Source organism: Elephantulus edwardii, unplaced genomic scaffold (assembly GCF_000299155.1).
Source record: "Elephantulus edwardii isolate Elephantulus edwardi_28Jun2011 unplaced genomic scaffold, EleEdw1.0 scaffold00232, whole genome shotgun sequence".
NCBI classification, from domain to species: Eukaryota; Metazoa; Chordata; class Mammalia; order Macroscelidea; family Macroscelididae; genus Elephantulus; species Elephantulus edwardii.
Genome location: NW_006399982.1, coordinates 151,454 through 164,194, shown reverse-complemented (window position 1 = coordinate 164,194; position 12,741 = coordinate 151,454).

Genomic DNA, 12,741 nt, shown 5'->3' with positions numbered 1-12,741 from the left:
AAAATAATGCCCTAAAATATAGTACTTTTAGACTATTCTCTCCCCCATAGACTTCAATGCCGTAAACATATTTCATCCAGTTTTTCTCAGTCTTACCCACACCCCAATGCCAGCCTCATTCTTTTAACCTAACATGCATTTACTCCTCATTACAGCCAAACATGTTAACTATAATGGTGGCAGTAATTTTTTTCCTGGCAGTGGTTCCCATTCTTTTTTACCATCAATGAGAAACAGAGGTTTGCAATACTATCTATAAACCAGGCATCATACAGAAGTGAATGATGGTAACTTTGAGCCTTCCTCTTTCAAGTATTGGGAGTTTAGGGGATGTTATCAAGAGAGGAAGTACATGCAAACAAGGAATGATTTTTTTACTCTCTCTTACTGAGGTAAATTAGAGTCCCTTAGCTTTGTGAGTAGGATAATGACTTATTTACAGACTCTGCAATTGGCAAGGTCATTCTGACCTTCCTTGAGGCAAACTGTCCTTCTGGATAGCCCACTGAGCTCTAGCTGTTTGACTAATGTGGTTTCTGCGGTTGACAGTCATTCTGCCACATTTGTAAGATTACTCATATTCCCTTTGCATTCAGGTACAAACAGATTTTCTTTTATGATTTAAATGTGGGAGGGTTTTTTTTTTTGCTTTTTTTTCTATTGTTAGTGAAAGTGGGCTGTTAAAGCAGATTTTGAAAAATTAATAGGTTAATGGCATCTTTTTTTCCTCTATTTTCTTTCTTTTTTTTTTCTGTCAACGGCATCTTAAATGTTTATTTCCATAGTCTGTGGAATTTTCTTCTGGTATACATCAGACAGAAAGTTATTTTTGTCATGCTTATATTTGAAACTTTCTCTGTTGTTGTTGTCAATTGATTAACAATGAAAGTTAGTATTTGAATGTAATTAGCTAACTAGTAAAAAAAGATTTCCCCTATAGTCACTTAATTTTCACTTGATTGAATCTGATTAATTTTATTGCAATTATTTTATGGAGGAGATGTTCACTTAAGGCCAAGACTTGGAGTTGAAAGGCATTAGGAAAAAAAAATCAGAACAATAGAAAGAAGATAAATCATATAAATGTATGTATTAATTTTTAAAGCTATGAGAAATTATTTCTTTCAAAATTATAATGCTGCTTTAAAATATTGAACAAGAAAGTTTTATTTCTATGGGCAATCATGGAAAAAGAGACTCAGTTCACCATTGACATTTTAATCTCAAATGTTCTTCCTAAATTTCTCAAACAATGTATGGCAATAAAAGCCATGTAATTGGCATTCTCAATCAGTATCTGTGCTTTTTATTTGTAATGTCATGCTCTGGGGCCTAGTGACAAGAAGCTGTGCTGCAATTCCAAAAGCATGTGGTTCAAATCCCTTTGCTACTGAATGGAAGAAGGGTGGACAGATGGACAATCTTCTCCCGACCAATTAACTGCCTCTGAAAACCTGCCGGAGGGTCAGCTGTGGGCCAGTTCTAACTAAGATGATACAAAACAATACCACAACATGCTCCTTTACCTGTCTGCATGGCTGATGAAAGTCAGTCTTTAGCAATTATCATATCTCTACATTAGATTTTTCAATTTTATTTGTATATTCTTCTCGAATTTTGTACTTAGAATATTGTCTATTTTATCTTTCACAAAGATAAGCTATGATTTCCTTAAGGATTGTTGAGCAAATCAATCCATGCTCTATCTCTTCTTCTGTAACTTAATTTTCTTCATTTCTGGTGATAGGCCAATGTCCCACCACTTAATAATAGTCACACTTCTGCACCATAACTTACATAGTACCTCAAGCATCCTTCTTGGCTCTATCTCCTACAACAGTATGTCATAATTGTCATGTATCATCAAGGTGGGACCCACACAAAGGTGACCTTTCGATGAGTTTTCAGAGGGAGTCAATGTCATGGAAGTTGATTGCTCATCTTTCAACAGAGCTCCTGGCAGATTCAAACTGCAGGCCATTGCATTGACAGCACAATTACTTACCATTAGGCCAGCAGAGCTCAATGAAGTATTATGCTTCCTTATTTATATCCTATTTAGTAAGTCAGACTTATGTAATGTGTTGTTATTATGTGTCAACCAATTGGTTCTGACTCAAAGAGACCTTGCATACATCATAACAAAACTTCCCCAATCTTATACCAACCAACTAGCTCTACCTGTAACTTGTATGCCATTCTGTCTACCTTACCAAGCATGATGCCCTTCTCTGGGTACAAGGTCCTCTTGATAGTATTCTTAAAATAGATGAGATAAATAGGATCAACTTTGCTTCTAAGGAACATTCTAGCTGTGCTTATTTCAAGACCATTTTGCTTCTTCATTTGGCAATCCATGGTTTACTTATTCTTCACCAACACCTCTGTTCAAGGGTATAAATTCCTCTTTGGTCTTCTTTATTCACTGTCTAAACTTCCACATGCATAGGAAGCAACTACAAAATGTCAGGGCTTAGATGAGGTATACTCAATCTTCAAAGTCACATCCTTGTTCTTTATCACTTTATTTTGTATTAGTTTTTGTGCAATCATTCATGTATTTTGTGTTTCATTACTGTACATTGTGTTTAATACAATCATTCACATGCATTGAGTTTTATCTAATTAATTACTAAAGGTCATCACAAAGACAGAGGAGGAAGAAAAGACCAAGATGAATGTCAGATGACACTCTGAATATTGCACTAGAGCACTGAAAAGCCAAGGGAAGAAATAAAAAAGTTGAGGAGCTGAACAGAAGATTTCAAAGGGCAGAATAGGAAGACAATGCAAAGTATTATAATGAAATGTACAAAGAGCTAGAGACAGAAAATCAAAAGAGTTGAACTCTCTCGGCATTTCATAAGCTGAAGGAGCTGAAGAAAAAAAATTCAAACCTCTAGTGGTAATACTTCAGGATGCTCTGGACAGAATATTAAATGATCCAGGAATAATTAAAAGAAGATGGAAGGAGTGTACAAAGTCACTGTACCAAAAGAAATTGACAGAAGAATTTCATGAAACAACGTCTGAGCAAGAGCCCGTGGTGATGAAGGAAGAAGTTCAAGTTGCTCTGAAAGAATTGGCAAAAAACAAGGCTCAGGAATTGAGAGTATACCAATTGACATATTTCAACAAAACAGATATTGCCCTGGATGTGTTCACCAAGATGTGCCAAGGAATCTGGAGGACAATCATCTGGCCACAGATCCATATTTTATCCCAAAACAAAGAAAGGTGATTTGACAGAGTATGTAAATTATTCAACAATATCATTGGTAAGCAAGTATTTGCTGAAAATTATTCAAAACTGACGGGAACAACACTTCAACAGAGAACTGCCAGATGAGCAGCTGGGTTTAGAAGAGGCCATGATACTAGGGATATTATAGCTAATGTTAGATGAATCTTGGCTGAGAGCAGAGATGAATGCCTATCTTTGTTTCATTGACTATTCAAAGAAAGACATTTGACTGTGTGGATCACAAAAAAACTGCAGCTATGTCTAAGAAGAATGGGAATCCCAGAACACATGATTGTTCTTATGTAAAACCTGCTTAGACCAGGAGGCAGTCGTCAGTACAGAGCAAGGGAACACTGCATGGTTCAAAATCAGGAAGGGTGTATTCCTGGAATATATCTTATCTCCATAGCTTTTCAATCTATATGCAGAACAGATTATCTGTGAGGCTGAACTCTATGAGGAGTGTGGCACCAGGATTGAAGGAAGACTCATCAACAACCTGCATTATGCAGATGACACAACCCTGCTTGCTAAAATAGAGGAGGACCTGAAGTACTTGCTGCAGAAGGTCAAGGAATGCAGCCTTCAATATGGATTGAAACTCAACATCAAGAAAACAAAGATTCTCACCACTGGGACAACTGGCAGCATCAGGATGGATGGTGAAGACATTGAGATTGTTAACAGCTTTAGTTTGCTTGACTCCACAGTCAACACTCTTGGCACCAGAAGTTCAAAAGACTAATTGCATTGGGAAGGTCTGCTGACAGGGACTTCTCCAGAATACTGAAGAGCAATAATGTCAGCCTGGAGACTAAAGTATGCCTGATCCAGGCCATAGTCTTTGCAATTACTTGCTATACATCAGAAAACTGTACAATGACTAGGAGTGCTAGAAAGACAATTAATGCCTTTGAGCTCTGGTGCTGGAGAAGAGTATTAAACATACTATAGACTGCCAGGAGAACAAACAGGATCATGCTGGAGAGAGTGAAACCAGGCTGCTCCAAGGAGGCAAGGATTCTGAAGTTTTGTCTGACATACTTTAGACATGTTGCAAGGAGGAACCAGTCTGAGGAGAGGGATATCATGCTTGGAAGGGTGGATGGAAAGTGCAAGAGAAGACCGTTGACGAGATGGATTGATTTAGTGACTGGGGTAACAAGGGTAGATGTGTCAGAGACAATAGGATTGGCACAGGGTAGAGTAGGGTTTAGAGCTGTTATACATACGGTCAGTTGCTCTGAGTTGCAAGCGACTTAATTGCACTTAACAACAATTGATCAATACCTTTTATCACTCCATTTCATCATATTCCCATTGTGCCTTTCCCGTTCTTTACCCACGTGAATCCCCCATAATTCTCTGTTGCCTGAGGAGTTTTTATTCTTCTCTCTTTCTTAGCACTTTAAAAAGGTCCTGACAGAAAATTTGCCCAGTAAAATTAATCTTGTCGTTTCTTGACTGCTGCTTAATAAGTGTTGATTGTGGATCAACATAATGTCCCCTATATTCATCCATGCTATGAAGTGTTTCATAAAATTCCTAACTATATTTCAATTTTGGATGTTTCTACATATCATGATTTTCTTTACTGTTCCAATTATAATAGCTTCAATCTTTTCCACATGGTTTTTCTACATCTTTTCTGATGTCATCTATTGGTCCAGTTGTGAGGCATTTTTGTTTTCCTAGTGTCGAGATTTAGTCTATTTTGAAGGTTGTAGCTTTTGATCTTCAATGTGTGCTTCAAATCATCTTCATTTTCTATGAGCAAGGTGGAGTGAATTGCATAACGCAGGTTCTTTTTCTTCATATAGTTTAGTTTCTCGGATTATTGTCTCAGCATGCAGGTTGCATAGGTATGTAAAGGACACCCTTTTACCAGTATCTTTCCAATACTTGACCCTGACCCTGACTACAAGTACAATCAAGGGCTCTAGGATTCCCATTTTTCTCAAGGTTAACCACAATTTGTTTTGATCCACAAAGTCAAATGTCTTTGCACAAGCAATGAAACAAAGACATTCCTCTGGTATTCCTTGCTTTCTGCCAAAATCCATCTGACAGTGATGATAATGTCTCTAGTGCCACATTCTCTTCTAAACCCAGCTTGTATTTCTCTGTCGATATACTGTTCCTGCTGAAGATGATCCAGAAATGACTGAAACACCTTAATCTACAAATTAATATTAATGTTCTTTGGGACTTTGGAGAGGCCTTTGACAGCAGATTTTCCCGATGCAGTATGTATTTTGAGGTTTGACTGCTACTACTTTGGACATCATGCTTGGAAGGATAGAGGGTCAGTGTTGAAGAGAAAGACTCTGGATAAGATGGATTGACACAGTGACTGGGGTGATTGGCTCAAGATCAGGCAGGGTTCAAGAATATTGTTTATAGGTTTGCTATGAGTTAACTTGATAGGATATAACACCACCACCACGACCATGATCTTGGATGTTGATTGTGTTTCCAAGTAAAATGAAATCCTTGACAACTTCATTCTTTCCTTGACTTAAAATGATATTGTCTATTGGTTCAGTGGTTAGGACTTTTGTCTTCTTGGTGTTGAGATGTAATTTATACTGAAGATTGTTATCTTTGATCTTCCACAGCAAGGCTTCAAGCCTTCTTTTCTTTCTGCAAACAAGATTGTATTATTTATAAAATGGAAATTGTTGATCACTCTTTCTCCAATCCTTACACAACATTGTTTTGTTAATGAGAATTTCCAAAGTAAAATGTATCATTTTGAACTTGGGTCCCTGAATAAGGAAACTTCTTGATCCTAGAGAAACCTGAAGCACGTGGCAATCTCTCAGGAATATTGATGAAAACAAGGACTTTCCTCCACCATCAACTGAAAGAATCTTCCTTCTTCCAGGTCTGGCACACTGAATTTGGGCTTCAATATTCAAAATTGTAAAAACTAATTTCTGTTTATTAAAGCCCTCCACTTGAGGTACCTCTGTATAACAAAATTCTCAGACACAAGCTCATTACCATTGAATTGGAACCAACTCACGGCTGAACCTGTAGCAGATTTGTGGAGGCAGTAAATCACATTAAAGGAGACTGACCATCTTTCTCCCAGTGGATTAGTAGAGGGTTGGAATGATCAAAGTGGCACGATCTTAGGGTTAGCAACTACCCACGGACTAGAAGATAAATGAAATCTATCCTCCTTTGAATCCAGCTTGCATTTTTGACGGTCTCCTGTACATGTGTGGTTGCAACTGTTTTTAATAATCTTCATCAAGAATCCAATTATCTTCATTCTTTAGTTTCACATCCGTATTTTTCCTCCTTTGTGCTTACTAACCTGACCAAAAGGACATCAGATCCACCATTGCTTATGATTTTCATGATATTATCCCATAATTTTCAAATTTTGTTGGATCACTTTTTTTAAAAAAAAATGGCCACCAATGAGGTCTCTTCTAGCTGTATTTCAAACTTCTTAGCACAAATATGTGAAATTAACTGAGGTTGCATTTGTTTGTTAAAATATCTCAAATGGTATCAGTAAATTCCTGGAGGCTTATTTGTTACGAGTGTTCTCAGTGCAAACTGGACTTCTCCTTTCAGTACTATTACTTTTGCTAACATGGTGCCTCGTGAACTAATTGAGTATGAACCAATTCCTTCTGGTACACGGACTTTGTATTAATTCTATTTTCGTTTTGCTGCTTATTGTGTTATTCACCATACCCCTCCAAAAGATGGGTTAACATAATGACTAAAACAATGGGTTCTAGAATATCAGAGATCATGAAGATGGCACAGTAGATAAGGCAAAGTTTATATAGTCCATAGAATCACTATGCGTCATAGTCAGCCTGATGGCACATAACAACAACAACACAGCAACAATATAGGTATACAAATTGACCCAAAGAGAAAGTCTTGTAAAACTTAGAAAATAGAAGTGAAGTATTACTCATTACTCACTGAATTTTTGGTTATTATTTTGTTTTGTTTTTTCATTGTTGAATATGTCAGGCAGACACAGCCAGCCATTAATAACCCAATTATCTTCACTCTCTAGTTTCACATCCATATTTTTCTTCCTTTGTGTATATTAACCTTACCAAAAGGACATCAGGGCCACCATTAGAGGCTTTGTTAAGATTCACATGGACAACGGTCGCTAAGAAGCAACAGCACCAAAGCCTTTCATCAACTTCTTGTCTTATCCTAGAATGATCTTGGACACTTTAATTTTTAGATTGCTTTGTTGGTGATTTTATTATTCTCTAGGTGTTCTTATAGTTATGTTGTTGTTTATTGCCATCGAGCTGAGCACGAAAAATAGTGACCCTATAAACAAAAGACCTGAAGCCTTTCTAAAACTATGGTTTCTCAAAGTTCATAGAGTTTCCAGAGGCATGTTAAGAAGTGAATAAAGTTCATTTTGTATAACAAACATCTTAACTCTCTGAGACACTGCTTTCCACCATCTGAAATTGACTGATTTAACTACTTTATGGTGAGAATAACTGATTTTTTTATACTGAGCTTCAATGCATATTGAAGGCTGCAGTCCTTGACCTTCTGCAGCAAGTGCTCAGGTCCTCAGTTTCAGCCACCAGGGCTGTGTCATCTGCATAACAACAGATTGGTAATGAGTCTTACTCCAATCTTGATGCCCCATTTCTCCTCATAGAGCCCAGCCTCCCGGATAATCTGTTCTTCATATAGATAGAGAAGGTATGGAAACAGGACACATCCCTTTTCCCAATTTTGAACCATGCAGTGTTCCCTTGTTCTATTCTGACAACTGCCTCTTGGTCCATGTATAGGTTTCACATAAGCACAATCAAGTGTTTGGGGATTCCCATTCTTCTCAGAGTTAGCCACAGTTTGTTATGGTCCACACAGTCAAACACCTTTACATAGTCAAATTAGTTACAACATCCCTAATAGCATGGCCTCTTCTAAACCCAGCCTGCACTTCTGGAAGTTCTCAGTTGTGCTGTTCCTGCCTACTTGGCCAATTGCAGAATTATGATGGATCGTGAAGAGATTGAATTTGTAAACAGCATTAATTTGCTTGGCTCTGCAATCATCACTCTTGACATCAGTAGCCAGGAAATTAAAAGGCATATTGCACTGGAAATGTCTGCTGTCAGAGACCTCTCCAAAGTATTGAAGAGCAACAATGTCAGTCTAGAGATTAAGTGCACCTGATACAGTTCATGGTCTTTGAAATAACTTACTATACACATCAGAGAGCTGTACAGTGACTAGGGGTGATAGAATGATAATGATGCCTTTGAGCTATGGCGTTGGAGAAGAGTATTGACTATACCATGGATAACTAAGAGAATGAACGGGTTCATTCTGGATAAGGTTAAACCAGGCTGCTCCCTGGAGACAAGGATTCTGAAACTTTGTCTGACATATTTTGGACATGTTGCAAGACAAGACCAGTTTTTGGAGAGCAATGTTATGTTTGGGATGGTGGAGGGACAAAACAGGAGAGGAAGACCCTTGATGAGATGGATTGATTCAGTGACTAGGGTAATGGGGATAGGCATGTCAGAAGAGACAATAAGATTGGTACAGGATAGAACAGGGTTTAGGGCTTTGGTACATAGGGTTGCTATGAGTTGCAGGTGACTTGATGGCACACAACAACCACCTACTTTATTCTCTTTGAGAAGGTGACAATGGCATGTCTGTAAGCTGTTTGGAGATGTTTAGAAACATTTATAGTCATAGATAGAACCTGTGTGAAGAGAAAGTATTTTATTCCCAATACCTCACCTCTATGGGACTTCACCACTATTTTCAGAGTTCTCTGATCTGCCTGTTTTTAGGTTGGTTTCTGGTTCTTCTACCTATAATATTAACATTTAGTGTCTCAGTACTACTAAGTCAATTATATCCATTCTTTTTTTTTCCAGCTAAGAAAAGTTTGCTGTATACTTCTGTGCTCCAATCCCATACTTTATGTATGAAAAATTACTTAGTACTTTAGACGATTTGTATTTTTTGTAGGATTGCAGGTAGAATTGAAATCAGATATATGTTCAAACCACCATCTTGCTTGAGCTCCTCATATATTTTTAACTTAAGGGAAAGTTCATATAACACAAAAGAAATACTTTAAAGCAAGAAATCTAGTGACATTTAGAAAATTTACAATGTGTTGCTCCTGTGACCTCTAGCATATTTAAAATTATTTTGTGATGGCTGTGAAAAACCTGAAAACTTTCCAGGGACTTTTCAAAATTCCTGAGAAGAAATGATGTCAGCTTGAGGACTATGGCACTTCTGATTCAGGCCTTGGTCTTTTCAGTCACTTGCATCTGAGAGCTGGATAATGAATAAATATGACATAGAAGAATAGATGCTTTTAAGTACTGATGTTAGAGAAGAATACTGAATAAGCCATGGATTTTCAAATGAACAAACATATATATCTTGGGGGAAATATAGCCATAGTGCTCCTTAGAGGCAAAGATAACAAAACTTTATCTCACGTACTTTGGACATGTTTTTGGGCGAGGCTATTCCTTGAAGAGGGACATCATACTTGGAAAAGAGGAGAGTCAGAGAAAGAGAGGACTACCCTTAACTAGATGGATTGACACAGTGACTGCTATAATGGGGTCGAGTCAGAAATTTGATGATGGCACATGATAGGAAAAGATTCAGATCTATTGTTCATAGGGTTGCTATGAGTGATACTGGACTCGATAGCGCCTAACAACAACATGAGAAACCTAAATGAACAGTTGTTCTTACATGCCATCAAGTTGAAACTGACAATAGCTGACGCAGCAGGTTTTCAGAGGTGCTAAATTGCACTGGAGGAGAATGCCCTTCCTTTTCCCATTAAACTACTAGTAGATTCAAAATATTTGTTTTAGAGATTGGCTTCTTCCCACTAGCCAAAAAAAATCTAAAATTGGTGCCATTAATTGTGAATAGATATCATTCTAAGAGAAAAGAAAGACACTCTGGATTGAAATACATCCTATAGAAAACTTTTTGTTATGGAATAAACTACAAATTTTAATCCATACATGATACAGGACATAGTGTTTGCAATCACTTGTTATGCATCAGAGACCTGAACAATGAGTAGGGATGAAAGAAGGAGAATTGACTCCTTTTGCGCTGTGCTGTTGGAGAAGTGTATTGAATATGCCATGGACGGTTAGAAGAACAAACAGGTTTTTCGTGGAGAGGCTTAAACCAGAGGCAAGGATTTTTTTAATTTTTATTTTAATATTTTTTAAAATAATTTTAATGAACATTTACAGAGATGAAGCTTCATCTCACTTGCTTTGGAAATGTTGCTAGGTGGGGCCAGTTCTTGGAAAGGGACATCATGCTTGTGAGGTGGACTGACAGCACAAAAGAGGAAGATCCTCCATGGGACAGATTGACCCAATGACTTGGGTAATGGGGGTAGATGTGCTAGAGACAGTGAGCTTGGAACAGGGTAGAGCAGGGTTTAGCACTATTGTACATAAGGTCACTATGAGTCGCAGGCACTCGACGGCACAAAATAATAATAGCATAAGAAAGACCCAATGGTACTGATGGAAGAGGTCCAGGTTTTATTGAAGGCATTGACAAAATATAAGGCTCTGATGGCATAGTCCATATGGAGTTTATCTGCTTACCCGAAGTCCCCACCTCTCTGGCAGTTCTAATCCACCAGTTGCTTTATGGGAGAATGGTAGTCAAACTCCTCCTATGCAACCTACAGCCTAGGAAACCTAATGAAATTTCAGCCATGAGTCAGTTCAGACTCTAAGATAATGAGAGGAATTTACAGAATATCAGTTGATGTATTCCAACAAACAAATGCAGACCTGGACTTTGCTCACTTGTCTATATTAGTAAATTTGGAGTTGGCCAATTGACCATTTGAGTGGAAAAGATCTTCGTGACCATCCTAAGAAACAGACAAACAAACAAAAACGCTTTCCAATATAATGTGGAAATTTCATAGAGTATCATTAATACCACATACAATTAAGATCTTACTTAATGATTAAAGTAGTATACTGTCAAGGAACTGTCAGAAATTCAAGTTGGATTCAGAAGTGATCATAAAATGAGGGATATCACTGATAATATCAGATTGATCTTGACTGAAGCATGTGTGTTTTATTGATGATACAAATATATTTGACTAAGTAAAACATAATAAATAATGGACAATATTGAGACTGAGAAGTACAAGACAAAAAACAATTAATTGTTTTACTATGGAATCTTACATGGACTAAGAAGCAGGATGTTATAAGGCAAAAGGGATACAGCATAGTTTAAGATCAGAAAACATATGTATAAAGGTAGTATCTTTGAACTGTACCTATTTAATGTGTTTGCTAAGAAAATTATTTCAGCTTGCTTGGTTCCATAAACAACACTCTTGGCACCAGCAGTCACGAAATCAAAAGATTTATTTTATTAGGAAAATCTGTCAACATGAACCTCTCTAGAGTGCTAAAGAGCAATGATGTCAGTCAAGATACTAAGGTGTACCTGATCAGGCTATGGTCTTCACAATTACCTGTTATGCATCAGAGATCAGGACAATGACCAAAGAGGACAGAAGAAGAATAGATGCCTTAGAAATGTGGTACTGGATAAGAAAGAGTACAGAACACTGTCAAGAGATCAAACAGGTCTGTTCCATAGAATGTGAAGCCAAGTTGTTCTGTGGAGGCAAGGATTTTGAGGCTCCATTTCACCTATGTTGGGCACATTGCTAGGAGAGACTATTCCATGGAGAAGGACATCATAGTTGGAAGGGTGGAGGGTCAGCACAGGAGAGGAAGACCCTAGATGTGATAGATTGTTACAGTAACTGATGTAATGAGGATAGATGTATCAGAGGTAGTGAGATTAGCCCAGGATAGAAAAGAGTTCAGAGCCATTACACATAGTGCCACTATGAGTTGTGGTCAACTTGACAGCACATAACAACAAACAAATAATGTGAGAAGCTATAGCAAATGACAGTATTTGGTGGAGCTCCCTGATTAAAACAAGCTTGGAAGCAGGAGTGGCATCCACTTCTGTAATAGCTTGCCTCCAGAAACACTATGAACCTGGAGAAAGGATCAAAGTCACACAAGTGTTGAGGACTTTTGTTCATAGGGTAGCTATGAGTCGCCTATGACTTAACGGCACTTAACAACAACAACATAGCAAATGAAGAATAATGTGACATTCACTTGAAGAAACATGTTTTAGTAATTTTTTATATGTCCACCACACAGCTTTATTGCAGACAGAGTGTAACTGAAATACTTTTGAAAGAAGATTAAAAAGACTGCAACTTCCAATAGGGATTATACCTTAAGATCAAGAAGACAAAAATCCTCACAATTGTGCCAACAGCTAGCATCAAGAGATGAAAGTTGAGAAAGTTGTCAAGAATTTAATTTTATTTGGATCTATAATCAATACTCATGGAAGCAATGGCCAAGAAATTAAAGATTCATTGCACTGGGCAAATCTAC